General features: G+C 41.3%; 1 protein-coding gene across 1 annotated transcript in view; it reads left to right on the top strand.

Moving 5' to 3' along the window:
* Positions 1–1,091: 1,091 nt before the first annotated feature.
* REST (RE1 silencing transcription factor) overlaps positions 1,092–19,650 on the top strand; it is an 85,868-nt gene continuing 67,309 nt past the window's right edge. The window contains exon 1 of the mRNA XM_086704972.1: positions 1,092–1,110. The gene's annotated coding sequence lies outside the window, so the exon portion shown is untranslated. The remainder of the gene's footprint in view (positions 1,111–19,650) is intronic.

Genomic DNA, 19,650 nt, shown 5'->3' with positions numbered 1-19,650 from the left:
CATTTATCATGTGCTGCATACATTTATATTCATTATCTCTAATCTTTACTGAGACTCTGTTAGTGAATATTATTCTCTGCTAACATGAGGAAAGGAAATGCAGAGAGGGAAATTTGCACACGATCACAAAGCTAAGAAGTGCTGAAGTTAGATCGCACTCAGATTATTTCACTTGAAACCCTAAATTCTTATATTCATGCTAAACTCTACAGCTGCATTGACTAATACTGTAGGCATCAGCCATGTGGCTATAGAAGATTTAAAATGTGGTAGAGTGGAGGCATCTGGGTGGCTCAGTTGGTTAAACATCCTACTTTGGCTCAGGTCATCATCTCACAGTTGGTTCGTGAGTTTGAGCCCTTCTTCCAACTCTGCTGACAGCTCAGAGCCTGGAGACTGCTTCGGATTCCTTGTCTCCCTCTCTCTGCCCCTCCCTTGCTTGCACTCTGTTCCTCACTCTCTCAAAAAAAATAAACATTTTTAAAAAATTGTGGTGGGGTGAATTGAGGTGTGCTGTAAGTATAAAATATACTCTGAATTTCAAAAACTTACTACAAAAGAAGGAACATAAAATATTTCCATAATTTTTATACGTGTTACATGTTGAAGTTACAACATTGTGGATATATTGAGTTAAATGAACTACATGATCACAATTAATTTCACTTGTATCTCTTCAGCTTTTTAAGTGTAGTTATTAGACATTTTAATTACACATGGGGCCCACTTTATATTTCTATTGGACAACACTGCTATAGACCAGAATTTCTTCAACTTCAAGGTGCAGATGAGTCACTCAGTAAAAGTGCGGATTCTGATGCAGGAAGCTCAAGGTAGGACCTGCGATTCTGCATTTCTCACAAGCTCTCAATGAAGCCAATGTTGCTGGTCCAGGTGGAGCACATTTGGGAGCAATGGTCTAGATGAGCCAAAGGGTGTGGGGGGGGGTGGAGATCAGCATTAGAATCCTTGGCAACTCCTGTGTTTATGAGGTCATGAGTAAAAATTACAAAAGGCTCTGAAGTGGAGGAGGGGAGAGGTGGCCTGAAAAGGTCCTTAGAGAACTGGAATAGCATGTCGTTGGGGAAGCCATGATGGAAGCATGTCCAGGTAAAACCATCAACAACAGCACACGCTAAAGTCTAAACAGGGCCGGACTGGTTTCTCAATGAAGAGGCTACTGACGAATATAGTGGGTACAGTGTCTGTGAGTAATGGATACTCAAAGCAGATTTCATAATATTGGGGGATAGTGAGTGAATAGAAGTGGAGCTCTTTTTTCCTACAAAGGGAGCTAAGGAAGCCTGCAGGGGCAAGTGAGGTAGTGGGGTGAGGTGGGGGAGGGGTTATGGAGATACTTGTTTGGTTTGGTTTTGCAGGAGTGAGACCTGAGTTGATGATTTATGCAGAAAGGGTGGGGCATGAGGGAGAAGTCAGCCCAGAGACTACTGGTGGCTTCGCTCCTAAATATACGAATGTGTTTACTGAATGTCAGCTGTGTGTCAGCTTCCGGAATAAATGACACAGCCTCAAGGTTCACAGATCCCACAGTCTTGGCTACTAAGGGACCTGTATGCCTCTCCTGTGAAACTTTGAGAAGGCAGTAAACCAAGCATGGATTAGTGATGAGCAATCTTTTCTACAAGAGGCATGATGTCTATGTATATAAGGTCCTCAATTTTTTTGAAATTATATTTAAACATTTTTTATTCCCCAATCACTGAAGGGTTCCATTTTTCTGCAAAAGTTCCACAATGTCACTAGTAGCAACCACTTCAGTATGAGAGGACAACACCAGTCTTTAAAGAAATGTTGAGTGAAATGACACCATGTGGGGCTGATGAAGGGATCAAGACACAGACACAGGGAAGAGATTTGGCATCAGGATTCACTCACAGATCAGGAACAACCAGAAATGCTAGCCCCTTGGAAAATTCTACATCTGGTGGCAACTGGAGTGGGGTGCTGCCCTTTTAGTGGCAGCGCGTGGGGGGATGTGGAGAAAAGTGGCAGCACGCAGGGCTGGCGTGAGGGGGAGCTGGGGAGCTGGTACCAGAGAGAAATGTCATCCTCTCCTATCTCCTCTCAGCCTGAAAACAGTTAAAAAAGAATACAAGTTTGGGCCCCACCCAGCCCATCTTCTGAATAAGCTCTTCAGTCCCTTAAATTGCTGTAGAGATTCCCAGAAGAGTTGAAGGTCAACCTTCCTTCAACTCTGTCCAGAGACCAGCCCACCTGGGGGTTTGTGTGACTATTGTCCCATTGTGTCTAATTGATATGCAAATATTCTAAAGCACAGCAATCAAAGAACCAGCCCCAGGGGAATAAACAAGCTTTAGACACAAAGACAATACCACTCCGCTTCCAGCTTTAAGAGTGCCTTCGGATAGCAGAATCAGCCCACTGAAGATTCTGGGGCTTCTCTAGCAACTTGTCTTCTCTGGGGCCTGACTGCCTCCTAGCTCTGACTTCTTCCTCCTACCTTTTTCCTCTCCCTTCCCAGGGGGGCAGTCTGAGCCATCTGAAAGCAGCCTGGCCCAAATAAAGGAAGAAGCATTCCAGTTCTTTCCTTCAGGGATGAGTGGTTTACCAGGCAGAGACGTGCGTTAAGAAGTGGCTCTTTGTAACACGTCTCTAGAGAAGGGCCTCCTAATGCTCCAGTACATCGAAGCCCAACAACTTGCCCCCTGTAATAGTTTTCTGACACCTAAATAATGAAGGCCCACGCACCTCAACAAGGTGATTTTAAAAACCTTTCTGTTTTCTTCAAACTTCCTTCCTGCAACCATGACTAATAAGCTTCCTCCCCTCAGCCTCCTCCCCAACCTTCTAAGCTCAGCTTGGTCTCCCAAAACCCGCTCCAGCTTGCCAGCCTGGAGAAGCCCTGCCAAGCCTTGGCCCTTCCACGAAGCATGTCTGAAATTTCACATTCTCTGAAAGGCACACCTAGCTCTCATGAATGACTTCTTTCTCTTCACTCCTAGGGTTAGATGTGCGAAACCTCTTCACTTACACTCGTTCATTCAGGAAATGTTTATGAGGGCTTCTTGTGTGCCTGGAGGTTTTGTACAGCACACTAACAATTCCAAGACAAATGAAGTGGGCAGTCCCATTCCCCAAGGAGGAGACCAACCTTGGAAAACCAACCCAGACTTGGGGGTCCTGGTAAGGCTTTCCATAAGAGGAATGGGGAAGGGCATCCTAGGCAGGTGAGTAGGCCGACAAAGGCCTAGAGAAGGGTCCTGGCCTTGTTAAAAAAACACCAGCGGGTCAGCTGAACTGGAGGGCAAGGTCAGACAGAGCAAGGGAAGGGTGGGATGAGGCTGAGTGGGGAGCAGGAACCAAAGCCAGAAGGATCTTTTGAGCTATGCTAAGGAATTTGGTCTTGATCCCTCAGAGATGATGGGCCATTGAAGAAATAACACTGGGGGCACCTGGCCGGCTCAGGTGGTGGAGCACGCAACTCTTGGTTTCGGGGTGATGGGTTCAAGCCCCATGTTGGGCATGGAGATTACTTTTAAAATTTTTTAAAAAAGGAAAGAACTCTGGTGTGGTAAATGCATTGGTTAGGGTGAGGGGGCCCAAGAGTGAAGGAGCCTCACACAGGGTCTGGCTCACAAAGAAACTGGACAAGGATGTCTTTCATGAAACAGCAGGTGAAGTTTCCCAGGTGAGTGATGACTGAGGCCTAAGCTAAACAAATTGTCTTCAGAGAATTTATTTCTTCATTTGTGTGTGTTTGGTCTCTCTCTTCCATTGGAATGGAAGCTGTGAGGTAACATTTTTGTCTTGTTTACTGCTGATTATAAGCCCAGGACTTCTAGTAGTGCCTAGACCCTAAGAGGCACTCAGTAAATATGTGAATGAAGGAATGGAAGCTGCTGGCATATGATGTGACAGATGACTGATGGGGGGCAGGGACGAAGGGGGTAGAATTGCCTGTAATCCCTGCCCTAATGCCGTGACCCCAGAAATGAGGCACCCTTGAAGTTGGTGACTGTATTGGTTTCCTATTGCTGCTGTAACAAATGACCACAAATTTAGTGGCTTAAAAAAGCACAAATTTGTTTTCTTACACTTTTTTTTTTTTTTGGTTCAGCATCTCTGCAATATGGTGCTTCTTTTTTTTTGTTTATGTTTATTTTTGAGAGAGAGAGAGTGGGAGGAAGAGAGAGAGGACCTCGAGTGGGGTAGGGGCTGAGAGAGAGACAGACAGACAGACAGAAGATCTGAAGCGAGCCCCAATGCCAGACTTGAACTCACCAACCATGAGATCATGACCTGAGCCAAAGTCGGATGCTTAACTGACTGAGCCATTATGGTGCCCCTTCTTACACTTCCTGAAGTCAGAAGTCTGAAATCAGTTTTCCTGAGCTAAAGGCAAGCTGTAGGCAGAGTGGCTCTTTTTGGTGCTGTATGGCAGAATCCATTTTCTTGCCCTTTCTAATTTCTCGAGGCTGCCTTCATCCTTAACTCCGGACTCCTTCCTTGAATCACTCCAACCTCTTGCTTCCACCCTCAGGTCTCCTACTTGCTCTTTTCTACTCAAATCCCCTCTGGCTTCCTGTCAAAGGGCACTTGTGATTACAGTTAGTGCCTGCCTGAATAATCTGGGATAATCTCTGTTTAATCACATCTGTAAAATCTTTTTTGCCATACGAGGTAACATTCACAGGTTCTGGACATTAGGATTTGGGTATCTTTGGGCACCAGCACTCAGCCGACCATAGTGACCAGCACATGAGGTAGTGGCTGAGCGCTTGCACGAGACTGCTTAGAGGTTGGGAGGACTGAACCACTTCACCTGAGAGGCAAGGAAACACAGTGGTTAGGAGCATAATCTGGGGCTAAACTGCCCAAATTCAAAGCTCTGCTATTCACTAGCTGTGTGACCTTGGGTAAGTTACTTAACTTCTCTGTGCTTTAGTTCCCTCATCTGTAAAATGGAGATAATAACTACCCCATAAGGTTTCTGGGATAAGTTAATGCCAAAAAAAAAAAAAAAAAAAAAAAAAAAAAAAAAAAAAAAGAATGTGGTAGACTAGTGCCAGTCACACGGTAAGTGTTAACTATTTGAGATAGCCCACAGGGAAAACGTGCAGCTGCCCTGATCCCACTACTCAATTCAAGGTTTCTTAGCAGCTCAACCCTGAAGAAGCAAACTACACTGGGAATCTGAACTCTCTCCCATGCAGGGGAGACCAAATGCCTTGGGAGTGGTAATGCATGACTCCACATTGTTACTCAAAACTCTCCCATTGATTCTCTGTCTTCAGTGTCAGCAACTCTCAATTTTAGAGCATCTTTCTGCAAGTTTCCTAAAAGCAAAGGGGTAAGGAGCTCCCATTTTCTTATATCCCCTTCCACTTGTTCAGTATGAGTTCCAATCCTGGCAAATTATTGTTCTGGGCCTTAATTTCCTCACGTGTAAAATAATAATAAAAGTCAACGTTAAAATAGCACTTACTAGGGGCCCCTGGGTGGCTCAGTCAGTTAAGTGTCTGACCTTGGCTCAGGTCATGATCTCACGGTTTGTGAGTGCGAGTCTCACATCTGGCTCTGTGCTGACAGCTCGGGGCCTGGAGCCTGCTTAGGATTCTGTGTCTCCCTCTCTCTGCCCCTCCCCCGCTCACTCTCCATCTCTCTCTCCTTCAAAACTAATTAAACATTAAAAAAATTTTTTTTAATAAAATAAAATAGCACTTACTGTATGCCAGTATGCTGACCTAAGCACTTCATTTGGATTCATGTAATCTTCACAGCAAACCTACATTAAAGGAACTGTTGTTATCTCCATTTTAAAGATAAGGGAAATTGAGGGCCAGAGTCCTCTGAAGGAACAGTCTTGCTAGGAAGTTGGCATTGGTACCTCTGCTGTGGAACACTTGGTGTAGCTGGGGGTGAGGGGAGGGCATTGTAAAGAATCATTCCTCAGCCATCCCTACTTCTTTAGGGATTTAGGTCGCTAAATCCTAGGCCCTTCCTGGATAGGGTGAGCCTGGGTCATGTGCTCACATGTGCCCAAATTCATCAGGAATTGAGGACAAACCATACCTGGCTCCTTTCAACACCTCTGATAGAGGCTGAGCCACATCTCCTACCAAAGCTCAAACAATGGGTGACTTGCCCCTTTGTTGTGTGACAAATTACCCCAAATCATACCAACTTAAGACAGCAAACATTATCTCACAGTTTCTGTGGGTCAAGAATCCAGATACATCTTTGCTGGGTCCTTCATTTCGGCTCAGGGTCTCTCACAAGGAAGCAATTATGTTGTCAGCCAGGACAGATCCTCAGTCGTCTCAAGGCTCAACTAGGGGAGGATCCACTTCCAAGCTCACTTGTGTGGCCGTTGTCAGAGCTCAGGTCTTTGTTGGCTGTTAGCCAGTGTTCAGTTCCCTAATACATAGGCTTTTCCATTGGTCTATTTATACCATGGCAGCCCTTCCCCCAGAGTGAAGGCTGAGAGAGAGGAATGCCAATATGCCTTCTCAATGCAATATTTAGGAGGAAAGCAGAGAAGAGCAGGAAGAAGGAGTTAAGTTAGGAGGTAAGGGCAACCCAAAGGGCTGGTGAAATGGCTTGATCTTCAGTGTTTTTATTTTGTTTTTCCATATGTTTGGCAGATAGATTCCATATGGAAAACATATATATAACTTAAAACTAAAGGAAAAATAACATAAAATTCAGGAATCCACCATGTAGCAAGAAATGAACAAATTCTCGATATAAAAAACATGCACCCATAATTTTAAAATGGATAAAACTGAAGAAGTCTAACAGTTGCCATGAAATACAAGATCATTGGAACAGATGGAAATCGCCAATGATACTATACAGCAGGTAGAGAAAGCAAAGTTAACCCCTGGAAAAAATGAGTCAGTTTGAAACCTATAAGATTGTGGCATACATTTTTTTTTTTTTCAACGTTTATTTATTTTTGGGACAGAGAGAGACAGAGCATGAACGGGGGAGGGGCAGAGAGAGAGGGAGACACAGAATCGGAAACAGGCTCCAGGCTCTGAGCCATCAGCCCAGAGCCTGACGCGGGGCTCGAACTCACAGACCGCGAGATCGTGACCTGGCTGAAGTCGGACGCTTAACCGACTGCGCCACCCAGGCGCCCCGTGGCATACATTTTAATGGATAAAAGTTGTACCATCCTGTTTCTGTGTTGGGGCTCCCAATTAAAGATACTCTAGGGAGTTATCTTTGTGTATGTAATTACTTTCCACATACCCCGAGACCTGCACTAGTGAATCTCAAATGCTTTTGACTTGGACAAAGAGTAAAAAATACACTTTTATACCACAACTAATGTGTACACATTCACACACACGTATCTGAAGTACAAGTTTTATGAAAACAACACTTAACCTTATTATATTTTATTAATAACATGTATTCCACTCTGATTTTTATATTCTATGTTATTTTAAAATTCTGGTCAAGATTCACTACACAGATTTCATAACCATTGATAGGTTGTGACATGCAGATTGAAAAATACTGCTTTGTAAGATTTTCACCCAATTTCACCCTCAATTACAGAGAATAGGATAAAGCCACAAAGCCTATATTTATATCATTTGACTTCCCCATAGGGAAAAGGAAGGGACTCATGTATGAAATAAACATTTTCTTTTTGTAATTTTAATAATTTATAAAGTTGAATCAAGTACTTTCCTTTCTTCTTTCTTCCTTCCTCCCTCCTTCTCTCTCTCTTTCCTCCTTCCTTTTCTTCCCTTTCTTTCTTTCTTTCTTTCTTTCTTTCTTTCTTTCTTTCTTTCTTTCTTTCTTTCTTTCCAGTCAAGTACTTTTTTCTTTCTTTCTTCTTTCCTTTGCCCAGTAAAGGCAGGCAAAGCTTTATTGGAGCTATTGCTCAAGCTGAAGAGACATAGTACCAACAGAGAGTAGACCTACCTCTCAACCAAGTACTTTACAATCTTTTTCTAGGGCCACCTGGGTGGCTCAGTCAGCTAAGTGTCTGACTTCAGCTCAGGTCATGATCTCATGGTTTGTAAGTTGAAGCGTGGCATCAGACTCCCTGCTGTCATTGCAGAGCCCGCTTCAGATCCACAGTCTGCCCCTCCCCCGCTCTCTCTCTCTCTCTCTCAAAAATAAACAAAAAATAAAATGAAAAATTTCTGTATCTGTGCTTATTTTCCCATCTTCATTTTTATTTTGTATATTCATGTTTTCTTCTTTTTTATTATTTTTATTAATGCTTATTTATTTTGAGAGAGAGAGTGAGTGAATGTGTGTGCAAGTAGAGAAGGGGCAGAGAGAGAGGGAGAGAAAGAATCCCAAGCAGGCTCCCCACTGTCAGTGTAGAGCCTGACATGGGACTCAATCTCACTATGAGATCAAGACCTGAACCAAAATCAAGAGTTGGATGCTTAACTGGCTAAGCCACCCAGGTGCCCCTCTTCTTTTTTATTTCTTGGGTAAGTTAGTAGTTTACTGCATTTCAAAGAGTTGGTTCTTGGATTTATTTTTCAGTTCTACAATTTTTTAAATCTCTAATTGGTTGATTTTTGGATTTGATCTTTGCTTTCCTTTTTTAAAAAAAATTTTTTAAATGTTTATTTATTTTTGAGAGAGAGAGAGAGAGAGAGAGAGAGAGAGAGAGAGCACTCAAGGGGGAGGGGCAGAAAGAGACGGAGACACAAAATCTGAAACAGGCTCCAGTCTCTGAGCTGTCAGCACAGAGCTGGATGTGAGACTCGTACTCCCAAATCGTGAGATCATGACCTGAGCCGAAGTCGGATGCTTAACCGACTGAGCCACCCAGGCACCCAATCTTTGCTTTCCTTATGTTTATTCTGGTTTTAAAAATGTTTTTATACACAGTGCTTAATTTGTTTAATTTTTCTTATTGTATTAGTTGCCTATTACTAATTATTGTTAATAAATTACCCTAAAACTTGGTGATGTAAAACAACATACTTAAAAAAAAATCAAATTAGGGGCACCTGGGTGGCTCAGTCGGTTAAGCGGCCGACTTTGGCTCAGGTCATGATCTCGCGGTCCGTGAGTTTGAGCCCCGCGTCGGGCTCTGTGCTGACAGCTCAGAGCCTGGAGCCTGTTTCAGATTCTGTGTCTCCCTCTCTCTGACCCTCCCCTGTTCATGCTCTGTCTCTCCCTGTCTCAAAAATAAATAAAACGTTAAAAAAAAATTAAAAAAAATCAAATTATAGTTGACACACACTGGTACATTCATCTCAGGTGTACAACATAGTGATATGACACTCTGTATGTCATGCTGTGTTCACCACAAGTGTAGCTTCCATCTGTGACCATACAACACTTACAATTTCATTGACTGTATGCATTGTTGCTGTACCTTTCATCCCTGTGACTTATTCATTCCATAATTGTAAGCCTATACCTACTACTCCCCTCATTCCTTTTTGCCCATCCTCCCATACCCTCTTTCCCTCTGACAATCATCTGTTTCTTCTCTGTATGTATGTGTCTGTTTCTGCTTTTTGTTTGTTCATGTGTTTTGTTTTTTAGACTCCACATATAAATGAAATCATATAGTATTTGCCTTTCTCTGACTCATTTCACTTAGCATGATACCCTCTAGGTCCACCTATGTTGTCACAAATGGCAAGATTTCATTGTTTTTTATGGCTGAGTAATATCCATTGTTTTTATATATACCACATATTCTTTCTTTTAAAGTAGCTGCATGCCTAATGTGGGGCTTGAACTCACAGCCCCAGGATTGAGAATTTCATGTTCTACCAATTGAGCCAGCCAGGCATCCCTACATACTGCATATTCTTTGTCCATTCACCCTTCAGTGAACACTAAAGTTGTTTCCGTGTCTTGGCTATTGTATATAATGCTACAGTGAACATTGGGGTGCGTATACCTTTTCAAGTTAGTATTTTAGTTTCCTTGGGATAAATACCCAGAAGTGGAATTGCTGGTCCTATATTTAATTTTTTGAAGAAACTCCATACTGTTTTCCATAATGGTTGCACCAACTTAAATTCCCACCAACAGTGGGGCACCTGGGTGGCTCATTAGGTTAATTGTCCAACTTCGGCTCAGGTCATATTTTCATGGTTCATGGGTTCGAGCCCTGCGTCAGGCTCTGTGCTGACAGCTTGGACCCTGAAACCTGCTTCAGATTCTGTGTCTCCCTCTCTTTGCCCCTCCCCCACTCACACTCTGCCTCTCTCTCTCTCTCTCTCTCTCTCCCCCTCAAAAATAAACATTAAAAAAATTTTAATTCCCACCAACAGTGTACAAGAGTTCTCTTTTCTCCATACCCTCTCCAACACTTGTTATTTGTCTTTTTGATAATAGCCATTCTGACAGGTGTAAGGTGATATGTCATTGTGGTTTTGATTTGCATTTCCCTGAAGATTAGTGATGTTGAGCGTCTTCCCATGTGTCTGTAAAACAGCATACATGTATTATCTTATAGTTTCTGTGGGTCAAAAATCCCAGCTTTACTGGGCCCTCTGCTTTAGGATCTATGGTGAGGCTGCATTCAAGGTATTGGCCAATAACACAGTCATCCCTAGATTTAACTGGGATAGAACGACTTCCAAACTCACTCAGTGGCTCAGTTCCCCTTTAGCTATTGGTCTGAGGTTGGTTGTTAATTCCTTGACAGCTGGCCTTCATCAACAGAGCAGGCATGAGAGAACAGCCGAGGATAAAAAGGACCAGTAAGATGACAGTAGCAGTATTTTGTAATGAAGGAATATGTCACCCAGGATATGTCACCCCAAAATAGGTCTCTTTGTTATAAAAATAATTTTGAGGGGCACCTGGGTGGCTCAGTGAGTTAAGCGTCCAATTCTTGATTTTGGCTCAGGTCATGATCTCACAGTTTGTGAGATCAAGGCCCACATCAGGCTCTGCACTGACAGTGTAGATCCTGCTTGGGATTCTCTCTCTCCCTCTCTCTCTGCCCCTCCACCACTTGCATGTATGCACTCTCTTTTTCAGAATGAATAAATAAACTTAAAACAAACAAAAATAAGAATTATTTTGAGCTGAATACAATTGAGAAGCAGATACAAGAAAATCTCCCTGCCCTCCCCCATTTGCCCAAAAGTAGCACATAAATATTAAAAGGTATCCCTCCTCCCCTTTCTACCAGAGAGGACAAAAGTTAATTACCAGAGACAACTTTAGACCCATAGCGTCCTGGAGGTGACACTAGAGGAATCTACATAACAAATTTTACTAAATAGCCTTTTCTTTTTTTTTTTTTAAGATTTTATTTTAGGGGCGCCTGGGTGGCGCAGTCGGTTGAGCGTCCGACTTCAGCCAGGTCACGATCTCGCGGTCCGTGAGTTGGAACCCCGCGTCGGGCTCTGGGCTGATGGCTCAGAGCCTGGAGCCTGTTTCCGATTCTGTGTCTCCCTCTCTCTCTGCCCCTCCCCCGTTCATGCTCTGTCTGTCTCTGTCCCAAAAAAATAAATAAACGTTAAAAAAAAATTAAAAAGAAAAAAAAGATTTTATTTTATTTTATTTATTTATTTATTTATTTTATTTTTTTTTTATAATTTTTTTTTCAACGTTTATTTTTTTTGGGACAGAGAGAGACAGAGCATGAACGGGGGAGGGGCAGAGAGAGAGGGAGACACAGAATCGGAAACAGGCTCCAGGCTCTGAGCCATCAGCCCAGAGCCCGACGCGGGGTTCGAACTCACGGACCGCGAGATCGTGACCTGGCTGAAGTCGGACGCTCAACCGACTGCGCCACCCAAGCGCCCCTAAGATTTTATTTTTAAGTAACATCTACATCCAAGTGGGGCTTGAATTCACAACCCCAAGATCGAGTCACATGCTCTTTGGACTGAGCCAGCCAGGCATCCCTAACTGGCTTTTATTTGCCATTAGTTTCCCATATATTTACTTTCCCACAGTTTGCCACCCTTGGAAATGTAAAATTACTTTCCTTTGCCCTGTCATTTCTCTACAGATTTATTGTTCTTTGTTGAAGATATATATAAGTCAGAGTTCTAAGCCACATCTTTGAGTTACTCTTTCCAAGTCTCTCCCATGTATATATGAGATATGCATGTTAATAATGTCATTTTGTTTTTCTCTTTTAATATGTCTTTTGTTACAAAGGCCCTAGCTGAGGACTTAGAAGGATAAAAGGCAAAGGATTTTCTTCCTTCCCTACAGTAATCTACTTACAGAAGTTCCAATCCATCACTACTGCTGAATTTTATTTATTAGAAGGAAATCATTAGGTCTAGTCCATGCTCCAGGGGAAGAGAATTCACAAGGGTGTGAATACAGGTATTAGGGATCGCTAGAGCTATGTCAATATTGCCTACCACACTTACATACAGTCAGTCTTCAGGTGCTTTTGAAGTCATTCTCAGACATGTGTAGAATGGCAAAAAAATGAGTTGGTTGTTGTTCTTGTTCCTATCTGAGGTTGAATAAGGTGACACGCTGCCTTCTTATTCCACATTTTTGTGTGGCTGTTTATCTATTTACTTGTGATTTCACTGTTTATACCCTTACATTAAGTGCTGAGGTGCTGCCTAATGTTCCCTAAGTGCAAGAATGTTGTGATGTACCTTAAGGAAAAATTACATGTGTTAGATTAGCTTTATTTAGACATGAGTTATAGTGCTGTTGGACATAACTTCAATGTTAATCTATTAACAATATATAATAAACAAGCTGTTTTTAAGCAAAACACCCGTAAACAAAGTTATGCATTGATTATTTGACAAAAATATTGTGACCAGAGGGCCACAGGAAGCTTACTCTATATTTTCCATAGGAGCAGTGGTTCAGTATTTGTTAGATTAGTGTTTGAGGTCAGTTTATAGAAGTTACAAATGCTAATACTAATACTACTACTATTAAATAAGATACATTAAATAAATATACATTATTGGGGCGCCTGGCTGGCGCAGTCGGTTAAGCGTCCGACTTCAGCCAGGTCACGATCTCGCGGTCAGTGAGTTCGAGCCCCGCGTCGGGCTCTGGGCTGATGGCTCAGAGCCTGGAGCCTGTTTCCGATTCTGTGTCTCCCTCTCTCTCTGCCCCTCCCCCGTTCATGCTCTGTCTCTCTCTGTCCCAAAAATAAATAAAAAACGTTGAAAAAAAATTTTTTTTAAATAAATATACATTATTATTAAATAACGTGAATCAATCTATATTAGTCTTTGTATTTAAGACTGTGACTTTTCTTTCAAGGTGGGCTTTATATATGCATCTCAGAATTCTGATATGTAGAGCATGTCTATTGTTAAGCTATTATCTGTCAAATCCAAATCCAGAAAGAATTGCTTTTCCAAGTACTTTGAGTCTTACATGCTAGTGGTTTTGAATCCTCCATGCTGGGCTTTGTGAGGTGGGGCTGGAACTCTACAAGCTGTATTTCTTCTGTGTCAGCTGGCTGCTTTTAGGTTCTACCAGTAGGGGATACTAGAGGAGGGGCTTGAAGGCAGGAGAAGGAAACTCAAACTTCAGCCATCAATGCCTTTTTACTATGGTGGTAGCAACAGCAGCTGGTTTTAGCCTCCAGATTCTTTTCCCATGCTCCCTGAACCAGCCCCACTGTACCCCCTCAAAGGCCTGAGTCTCAGCTCGATGGGACCTCTGTCAGAGCATGGCAGCTGCTACCTGTAGGCATTACCTTGAAGTTACCTCAGTGTCCCTTTCCTTCTTTCTGTCCTTTAAGATCTGTCTAAAGTGCTTTAATTTCAAAATTAAATCTTCTCTGTTGAACCACCTATTAGGGTGTCCATTTTCCTGGAAACTAAGTGACACATAGAGATTCTGTAACTTTTTTCTTTAAGTTTATTTATTTTGAGAGAGGCAGAGAGACAGTGCAAGCAGGGGAGGGGCAGAGAGAGGCAGACAGAGGATCCGAAGCAGGGTCTGTGCTGACAGCAGAGAGCCCAATACAGGGCTTGAATTCATAAGCTGTGAGATCATGACCCGAGACAAAGTCAGATGTTTAACTGCTTAACTGACTGAGCCACCCAGGCACCCCTCTTCTTCTTCTTTATTTTTTATAATTTCAAATTTATAGAAATATTGCAAGATTAGTACACAGAAATCCTGGATGCCCTAATACCCTTTGCTGAAATCCATCAATCTTTTTTCATAGAGGTGAAATTCACATAATATAAAATTAACTATTTCACTTATTTATTTATTAAAGTTTATTTATGTTTGGGGGACAGAGAGAGAGAGAGAGAGAGAGAGAGAATCCCAAGCGGGCTCCATGCTCTCAGCATACAGCTCAGTGTGGGGCTTGAACCCATGAACCATGAGATCATGACCTGAAACAAAATCAAGAGTCAGACCCTTAACTAACTGAGCCACCCAGGAACCCTAAAATTATCCACTTTAAAGTGAACAATTAAGTTGCAATCAGTACATTCACAAAAAATCTATCAATTTTTGACATTTTGCCACATTTGCTTTATAATTCACTGTCTCTATAGATGTATATCGATGCATGCATAATTATGCATAATTTTTTATCAACCATTTGAGAGTAAATTGCATATATGACTCTCCTTTACTACAGCTCTTACTACAATTACATGTACTTCTGAAGAACAACATTTCATTTTTTTAAGATTTTTCTTTTTTTAATGTAATCTCTACACCCAACATGGGGCTTGAACTCACAACCCCAAGATCAAGAGTTGCATGCCCTACCTACTAAGCCAGCCAGGCACCCCTGAAGGACAACATTTCATACAAAACTATTGGTACATTACTTTAATCTAATCTATAATCCATAGTCTCATTTTGTGAATTGTTCCAATAATGTTCTTTATAATATTGTTTTTCCTGTTAGTGCAAGACCCAGTCCAGGAAGACATTTAGTTGAATTTAGTTGTCATGTCTGTTTAGTCTCTTTTAATGTGAAATAACCCGTGTTTCACAACACTGACATTTTTAAAAGAATACAGGTCAGATGGGCCTCATGTATGGCTTAGTCATTGAGCAATGGACACTTGGTCTCAGATCATGATCTCACAGTTCTTGAGTTTGAGCCCTGTGTGGGGCTCTGTGCTGGTTGGCATAGAAACTGCTTGGGATTCTGTCTCTCCCTCTCAAAGTAAGTTAATAAACTTAAAAAAAAAATATATATATATAGATCAGTTCTTCAGTTTGGGTTTACTTCTGATTACAACCTGGTTTTACATTGCCATAAGTGATTTGTGACCTTTTCAGGGTATCACAAGATATCTTTCTGCCTCTATGACAATATTAATTTCAATCATCCAGTCAAGGTGTTGCCCAGTTTCTTCACTGTATGCTCATGTGCTCCTTACAACTAATAAACAATATATGAAGAGACACTTTGAAACCATGAAAATATCTAGAAATTTCATAATATTGGTCTTCTATATAGTTTGCAGTTTAGTCTTGGATATTCTGTTGGATTTTTCTTTGATTCAAAGTTATTGTAGGGGTACCTGGGTGGCTCAGTTGGTAAGTGTCCAACTCTTGGTTTTGATCTCATGGTTTGTGAGTTCAAGCCCCATCTTAGGCTCTGCACTATCAGTGCTTGGGATTCTCTCTCTCTTCCTTTCTTTCTGCCCACCCCCCCACTGGCTCACGCTCATTTTCTCTCTCTCTCAAAATAAATAAACAAACTTAAAAAAAAACCACAACAGGACATCTGGATGGCTCAGGTGGTTAAGTGTCCAACTTCAGCTCAGGTCATGATCTTGCTTTTCATGGGTTTGAGCCCCACGTTGGGCTCTGTACTGACAGCTCAGAGCCTGGAGCCTGCTTTAGATTCTGTGTCTCCCTCTCTCTCTGCCCCTCCCCTACTCATACTCTGTTTCTCTCTCTCTCTCTCTCAAAAATAAATAAACATTAAAAAAAATTTTTTGATAAAAAATAAAATTAAACTAAAAACAAACAAACAAAGTTATTGTAAAGAGAGCTTTCAACTGTCCAGATCTTATGGTGCAACATATAACTCCACAATTTCTGTTATTTATTATCTTTTAAAGGAAAAAGAAATATTATTAAAGAAACTATTAGTTATTCTTATTTTGTGATGTGTTTTAATTCTCAGCCTTTTCAATTAAAACATCATCCTTTCATGTTGTTGATATAGTTCAAAACTTGAAAGATGCAAAAAGCATACAAGGAAGTCTTTTTTTCACCAGCTACCCAGTTCTCTCAAATAACCAAAGTTACAAGTTTCTCTGTGTCCTTCCAGAGCTAGTTTCTGCATATAAAGCAAAAACATATGTACACCCTATACAAATTAACTTTTGCCTATACTTGGCTTTTTTCATTTACAATATATCCTAGAGGGGTGCCTGGGTGGCTCAGTGGGTTGAGCAGCTTACTCTTGATTTCAGCTCAGGTCACTTCACAGTTCATGAGTTTGAGCCCCTTGTCCAGCTCTGCACTGATAGTGTGGAGCCTGCTTGGGATTGTCTCTCTCTCTCTCTCTCTCTCTCTCCTTCTCTCTCTGCCCCTCCTGCTCTCTCTCTCAAAATAAATAAATAAACCTTAAAAACAAAAAAAACCCAAAACCGCCCCAAAAAAACCAATACAATAAAACCTTGGATTATGAGTAACTTGTTCTGTAAGTGTTCCACAAGACGAGCAAACATTACTAATAAATTTTGACTTGATAAATGAGTGATGTCTTGCAATATGAGTAGTATATGATACTGAATGTCACATGATCACAATTGAGCCAAAGGTTCTTGAAATCCACTTTGATATACAAGTGCTCTGGATTACAAGCATGTTTCCGGAATGAATTATGCTCAGAAGCCAAGGTTTTACTATATATCTTAGAGATTATTAAATATTAGTACATTAAATATTAGCTTCCTTTTTCATCCTGATGGCTGCATATTATTGCATTGTTTATGTGTACTGTGATTTACTCAGCTAGTCCTCTTGACATTTCAGTTGTTTCCATCCTTTTGCCTTTATATAAACTATGGTGCAGAATAACCATGTTCATATATCAGTACATGTGCAAGTATATATATAATATAAATTCCTGGATGTGGTATTTCTGAGTCAAAAAGTATGTAATTTTGTGCTGCAATTTTGATAAATGTTGCCAATGTATGCTTCATCAAGATTCCAAGAAGATTGTACCAGTTTACAGGGAATGAGTCTTAGCACAATTGTTCCTTTATATGCAATAACTGAGAAAGGAAACTTGAAAATAGTATCAATCCAAGAAGATTCTAAAGGAGTGGCTTTTCCAAAAATGATACATATATTCAATATTGCAAAATATAATAATTAGGATTCAAAAAACTTACCTCCTAGATAAGGCTGGAATTTTAGCTTAATTCTTGTACTTGCAAAGACTGTTGTTTGTCCCAATCTGAAGTCTTGCTATTTGGCTTAATTTTTTACTTTACTGATGTGCATATTTCCAGGCCTGCTTTAAACAACTGAGTACAAACTCAGGAAGGTAGCAAATAGTTCAGCTGTTTAACAGACATGAGCCTGGCAAAGGGGAAGAGGAAAAAGGGCTTTCAGCTAAACCTCTCCTGTAGGCTTTTACTGTCCCTGAGGCATTTTCCTTGCCCAAATAAGAAGGAAAATTATTTTCCAGTCTTAAATCGAATGCCAAAATTATTCTTGGAATTGCTCCCTTAATCTGTCAGTTTCATTTTTCCCATGGAGGCGTGATCAGGGTGGCCAAAACTTCCCAGTCAAAATCAGGAATGGAACTTGATTGCTCCTACAGACAGCTACTTTGGAAAAACTCCTTGCAAGGTGATTTTAATAGTGATTACAAACATCAGAGATCTGGTAGTGGGATCTGAGGCTCTAACTGTAGAGGTGACTTCAGTCTTTCTACGGTGTAGTGGCTAACAGAGATATAAAGGAGTCAATCATTTCCAGCAAAGAGAAGACTAAGGAATCAGATTCAAGGGCTCATCAGTGTTGATCTCTAGCTCATTTCTTTTTTTTTTTTTTTTTTTAATTTTTTTTTCAACGTTTATTTATTTTTGGGACAGAGAGAGACAGAGCATGAACGGGGGAGGGTCAGAGAGAGAGGGAGACACAGAATCGGAAACAGGCTCCAGGCTCTGAGCCATCAGCCCAGAGCCTGACGCGGGGCTCGAACTCCCGGACCGCGAGATCGTGACCTGGCTGAAGTCGGACGCTTAACCGACTGCGCCACCCAGGCGCCCCTCTAGCTCATTTCTTAAGTTCTTCATTTTCATTCTCTTTCCAAGTCTGGTCAAGTCAAGAGTATGGACTTTGGAGCCAGACCCACCTCAGCTCACATCCAAGCTGTGTCCCTTGCTGTGTTGGGAACACAAGTGAGTTAGTTAGCCTCCTAGAGACAAAGGGTCCTCACCAATAAATATGGGATCCCACTACCTTCTTTGTAGGGTCAGTGTGAGGATTAATGGAAGTCAAGTGCATGGGCACAGTGCCTAGCACAGTCTTGACAAAAAGTGTGGATGTTTATTTCTTTCCTATTATCTCCTTTCGACCCCTCTGACCAATGGCTTGAAACTCATTCTTTCAGAGTTTATAGTCTTGCAAGCATTAAGTTAAAAAAGAAACATTATAGTAAGGCAATCAGTGGAAACACCAGACTTCACCTGGGCCTAAATTAGAATTTGGAAATTAAAAAAATATCCATTCCTTTCTAGGTGGTAAGATTTCAAGCCTTAGGAAATGTATTTTTCAGTATTGACAGGTACACTGTTAGAAAATCCACACCTTTGGGGGCAAATGTGCCAGATTTTGTAATCAAGTCAAAACTATAGCTTATATTTAAACATTTCACAATCTTGTAAAGCAATTTAAATACAAACGGAGTTTTTACAAAAGTCAAGTTCAAGTTTCTCCTCTCTTTCCTCTCCCTGAGGAATACAAAACCTCTCAAGAATAGGGAATGGTTTTACCATAGATGGAGACTTTGGAAATTCTCTGAAACAAATGGTTTGCAGATTTTATAAATGCAAATATACAGTAGTGAATTATTTTACTCTAAACTCTTTATTTCCAGATATTTAACAGGGACCAAGTTATTTAACCACAGCAGCAAGATAGGCTAGCTGTTCATCAGACCTGTTTCTTTCTCATACTAGGCATGCAGCTAGACTGTCTTTCCCAGCCTCCCTTACAGTTAAGTACACCAAGTGGAATGTGGTCAAAAGTTATATGGAGCACTTCCAGGCCTGGCCCGTTAAAACTCCCATGCATCACCCTCCATGCCCTTGAACCCTCCCAGCTGACAGGAATGGAGATGACTCCCAAGGCAATCTTGGAAGCCACATTTTTAATATGGAAGGAGCGTGAATCCCTGAATCACTACTTAGAGAAGAACCATGCAACCAAGAACATCTTCATTAGACTATTTTATGGGTAAGAAATAAGCTTTTTTGTATTAAACCAGTGAGATTTTAAGGGATTTATCTCTTACAGCAGCTAGTATTGCCAGTGTAGTCTTAAACACAAAATGTCATCTCAAAGTCCTCAAATGTCTTTATACCAGTCTCCTTGTCTCCTTCCTTCTCATCCTCCCTTCCTTCCTTCCTTCCTTCCTTCCTTCCTTCCTTCCTTCCTTCCTTCCTCCCTTCCTTCCCTCCTTCCTACTTTCCATTTTTCCTTACCCAGTGTGCATCCAGTACACTCCTTCTAGGCTCTATTCTAGGCATTGGGGAT

The sequence above is a fragment of the Puma concolor genome, chromosome B1, assembly GCF_028749965.1.
Source record: "Puma concolor isolate L17-30 chromosome B1, mPumCon1.1.hap2, whole genome shotgun sequence".
Taxonomy (NCBI): domain Eukaryota; kingdom Metazoa; phylum Chordata; class Mammalia; order Carnivora; family Felidae; genus Puma; species Puma concolor.
This window is presented reverse-complemented; position numbering and strand designations above follow the sequence as displayed.